Below are 4,848 nucleotides of genomic sequence, written 5' to 3' on the forward strand. Positions count from 1 at the left end.
TAGTGGCAACAGGAAGCTAATATTACTATAATATCCAACCTCAAGCATATTTGATTTCTATTTTATAATTTTTGAATTAGTTGTAAATGTAGAAAAATTCTAAAATTTCACATTAAAATCTGGATTTATAGTTCTGTTATTGTTATTTAACTGGAAAATTAGAAAGCATAGATCTTCCCCAACAGCATGGCAGTACTAACTGCCTGGAGCTGAGCTAGGATGCCCCACGACCCTGGGGCCTGCTTGCCTCCCTGTGATGCCCGCCCGGCTCCTACAGGCATAGGTGTGTGTGACTTCCACTTTAGGCTGCGTACCAGGGCTTCCTGCAGCCACATTTGGATCTGAGGATGTGACTGAATCACTTTGAATGAATGTGACTTTTTTTTTTTTTTTTTTTTTTTACTAGCATGAATTACACTTATCTGCTTGAGAGGTTCAAAAGAGGGACAAGTGGGGCTACTTCTCCAGTTGCCTGATTATTTCAGCCTGTGTCATCTATACATCTTCTTGCTGAAAATCACCCGCCCGTGTTATTGCAGGGACTTGTTCTTTTTATCAAGCTTCTGACTTCTCTGAAATATTTGGCTAGTGACGGAGTCTCTCCTCTTCATACTTCACTCGTATTTTCCACTTTGCCATGTACTGACGCTTACCTCCTGGAGCTCCAGGACCACCACCCTCTCTTGAAAGATGAGAGCATTGACCAGGCCTGGTGTCTCACGTCTGTAATCCCAGCACTTTGGGAGGCCAAGGCAGGTGGATCACCTGCAGTTGGGAGCTCGAGACCAGCCTGACCAACAGGGAGAAACCCCGTCTCTACTAAAAATACAAAATTAGCTGTGTGTGGTGGTGCGTGCCTGTAATCTCAGCTACTTGGGAGGCTGAGGCAAGAGAATCACTTGAACACAGGAGGCAGAGGTTGCAGTGAGCTGAGATAGTGCCATTGCACTCCAGCCTGGGCAATAAGAGCGAAACTCTGTCTCAAAAAAAAAAAAAAGAAAAGAAAAGAAAAGAAAAAAGAAAGATGAGAGCATCTTGGCACCCTCGGCAGTGCAGGAAAAGGGGGTACTGAGAATGTTGTTTTCTGTCTGGGACAGGGACACAGGCCTGTTTAATTATTTGCTTCAGCACAGGTGGAAGGTTAACAGACTTAGCTGAATGAAATCTTGGTATGAATTACAATGCACAAAAAAAGAAATCTTAAAAGTATACATTAGAGGCCAGGCGCGGTGGCTCAAGCCTGTAATCCCAGCACTTTGGGAGGCCGAGGCGGGTGGATCACGAGGTCAAGAGATCAAGACCATCCTGGTCAACATAGTGAAACCCCGTCTCTACTAAAAATACAAAAAATTAGCTGGGCATGGTGGCGCGTGCCTGTAATCCCAGCTACTCAGGAGGCTGAGGCAGGAGAATTGCCTGAACCCAGAGGGCGGAGGTTGCGGTGAGCCGAGATCGCGCCATTGCACTCCAGCCTGGGTAACAGGAGCGAAACTCCGTCTCAAAAAAAAAAAAAAAAAAGTATACATTAGAATGCTGTAGTACTCAGAGGCCAAGCTTTTCCACCTAAGTTCCCTCCTGAGCCCTCCCTTTCCCTATCCCTCAAGAAATGATACCCACAGCAACTTCCTCCACCCTGAGTGCTGGTCTCCTGCAGCCCTTGTCTTAGGTTAGGATTCCGAGGCTGGTCTTTCAAAAAGTCTGACAGCCTTACCAAAATTGACCCACTGGCTACACCCTCATCCCCATCCAAGAATACTGTGATCCTCCAGTCTGCAGTCTGGATCAGCAGCCTGGGCCTTGGCACTGTCAGCCAGTCCCTCCGGAGTCTCATGCTGAAGAGTTCCCCTGGCGGTCTTCTGGTTGCCTTCCTGGCCCTCCTCCCATTTTCCTCTGGGTAACTGCTTCAACCAGGATATACCCACACCCTTGCCCAAAACACGGCTACAGAGACTGCCTGGTCTGAATCACATTTTTTAAAAAGAAGCATTTTTCTAATCCTTAAATGATTTTGCATTGCCCTTAGGAGGAAATCCCAAATTCTTAGGAGCCCATGAGGCCCTGAAGGGTGGTGCCTGCCTTTCCTCCTGCTCAGGCCCCACCAGCCTTTTCCTTCCCTCCCTCAATTGCCTTTCTTCAATTTTTTTTTTTTTCAGATGAGTTTCACTTTTGTTGCCCAGGCTGGAGTGCCATAGTGCTACCTCAGCTCACTGCAACCTCCGTTTCCCAGGTTCAAGCAATTCTGCCACAGTCTCCCGAGTAGCTGGGACTACAGGCATGCACCACTATGCCTGGCTAATTTTATGTTTTTAGTAGAGACAGGGTTTCACCATGTTGATCAGGCTGGTCTGGAACTCCTGACCTCAGGTGATCCACCCACCTTGGCCTTCGAAAGTGTTGGGATTACAGGTGTGAGCCACCGGCCTCCTTTTCTTCTCTCTTTCTTCTTTTTTCTTTTCTTTTTTTTGAGACAGGGTCTTGCTCTGCCACCCAGGTTGGAGTACAGTGGCATGATCATAGCTCACTGCAGCCTCAAACTCATAGGCTCAAGCAGTCCTCCTGCCTCTGCCTCCTGAGTAATTGGAACTATGGGTGTGTGCCCCCACTAGCAGCTAATTTTTTTTTTTTTTAATATGGAACGCTTCAAGAATTTGTGTGTCATCCTTGAGCAGGGGCCATGCTAATCTTCTCTGTATGGTTCCAATTTTAGTATATGTGCTGCCGAAGTGAGCACAGCTAATTTTTTTTTTTTCCTGTAGAGATGAGGTCTCACCATATTGCCCAGGCTGGTCTGGAACTCCTGGGCTCCAGAGATCCACCTGCCTTGGCCTCCTAAAGTGTTGGAATTACAGAGATGAGCCATCATGTCCAGCATTACTATTTTAAGTCATGCAGAAATCCACATACTTATATTAATACAACATTCTTTGAACACTTGTGTGAGGATTTCCACAGGGTAAATTCTTAGAAATGGAGTTGCCAGATTAAAGGAACCACCCATTTAAAATTGTTGGTAGATATTAATGTATTTATTTCCAAAAAGGTTGTGCCAGTTTGTGCTTACATCAAGGGTATCCTTCCCCATCACTGCTATGTTAATTTCAATTTTAAACTAGTAGTGAGGTTAAGCATTTTTTCACGGGGTTAATTGCCCTTTATATTTCACTTGTGAACTATTTATTCAAATTCTTCAAGTAGTTGAGATAGAATCCCAAATATAAAAAATAAACTCATATATATATTAGACAGAGAGAAAAGGCAGCTCCCACACTGTCGTGGGAGAGGACCCAGAGAGGGAATCTTAAATTCCTATATTTTATTCTGTTACTTTAGTACCACTTTATGTTTAGATCTTTATTCTGTCATCTTTTTTACGAGCTGAGATTTACCTTTACATTTAATATTTATTACTATTTTTTAATAAATAAAAGTAAAATTGTCTTTTTCCTACATATTTGAAATACCATCTTTATAACAGATCAAATCTTATACATATGTAAGACTATTTCCAGACTTTCTATTCTGTTTCTGCTGACTCTGTTTGTAGATTTCTGGCTCCACCTCACATTGTTTTAATTATTACAGCTTTATAATACATACCTGGTACCTATTAAGCACTCAACAAATATTTGTTACCCTCTGAATCTACTCTTTTGAACATGCTTTGAAATCAATTTGTCAAGTTATTTAAAAATTTATTGAGATTTTAAATTCTTTTGCTTTCAAATTCTTTTTTTCTTTTTCTTTTTTTTTTTTTTTTTGAGACAGAGTCTTGCTTTGTTGCCAGGTGCCAGGCTGGAGTGCAGTGGGGCAACCTCGGCTCACTGCAATCTCCACCTCCCGGGTTCAAGCAATTCTTCTGCCTCAGCCTCCCGAATAGCTGGGACTACAGATGCGTGCCACCATGCCCAGCTAATTTTTGTATTTTTTAGTAGAGACGGGGTTTTACCATGTTGGCTAGGATGGTCTTGATCTCTTGACCTTGTGATCCACCTGCCTCGGCCTCCCAAAGTGTTGGGATTACAGGCGTGAGCCACCAAGCCCGGCCTACTTTCAAATTCTTTATGCAATTTTTTTTTAATTGACGCACAAACCACACACAGATGGTGTCTTGCTGTGTCATCCAGGCTAGTTTCAAATTCCTGGGCTCAAGTAATCCTCCTGCCTCCACCTCACAAGTAGCTGGGATTATAGGCACATACCACCACACCAGGCTGCAACTGTATTTTAAGCATATTTTTTATTGATAGCATATGTTTGCATTTAGTGGGTTTTTTTTTTTGTTTTTTTGTTTTTTTGTTTTTTTGTTTTTTGTTGTTGTTGTTGTTTTGAGACGGAGTTTTGCTCTTGTTACCCAGGCTGGAGTGCAATGACACGATCTCGGCTCACCGCAACCTCTGCCTCCTAGGTTCAGGCAATTCTCCTGTCTCAGCCTCCTGAGTAGCTGGGATTACAGGCACGCACCACCATGCCCAGCTAATTTTTTGTATTTTTAGTAGAGACGAGGTTTCACCTTGTTGACCAAGATGGTCTCGATCTCTCGACCTTGTGATCCACCCGCCTCAGCCTCCCAAAGTGCTGGGATTACAGGCTTGAGCTACCGTGCCCGGCTGCATTTAGTGTTTTTAAATCTCACCTGAAAGTACTTAATTTTAATTGTGAGTTTCTGCCAATCAATTATAGCTCTACAGATAGGTTAGTCTTGTCATCTTCTGTTATTTCATGTTGCTTTTTAAATACTCCCTTATTGTTTTTCTTGTTTTCTGTCGTTTGCTTTCTGGCCTGTGTTTTCTTTGTTGCTTTTCCCCACTCCTAACAATTTGAAAAATGTAATTATGTGCAACACACAAT

The 4,848-nt window shown here is 43.2% G+C and overlaps 1 non-coding gene across 1 annotated transcript; it reads right to left on the reverse strand.

Moving 5' to 3' along the window:
- Positions 1-2,624: 2,624 nt before the first annotated feature.
- Positions 2,625-2,731, reverse strand: LOC120361949 (U6 spliceosomal RNA). The gene has a single exon (XR_005577980.1). It is a non-coding gene; the product is annotated as a U6 spliceosomal RNA (small nuclear RNA).
- Positions 2,732-4,848: the final 2,117 nt, after the last annotated feature.

Source organism: Saimiri boliviensis, chromosome 1, assembly GCF_048565385.1.
Source record: "Saimiri boliviensis isolate mSaiBol1 chromosome 1, mSaiBol1.pri, whole genome shotgun sequence".
Classification (NCBI taxonomy): Eukaryota; Metazoa; Chordata; class Mammalia; order Primates; family Cebidae; genus Saimiri; species Saimiri boliviensis.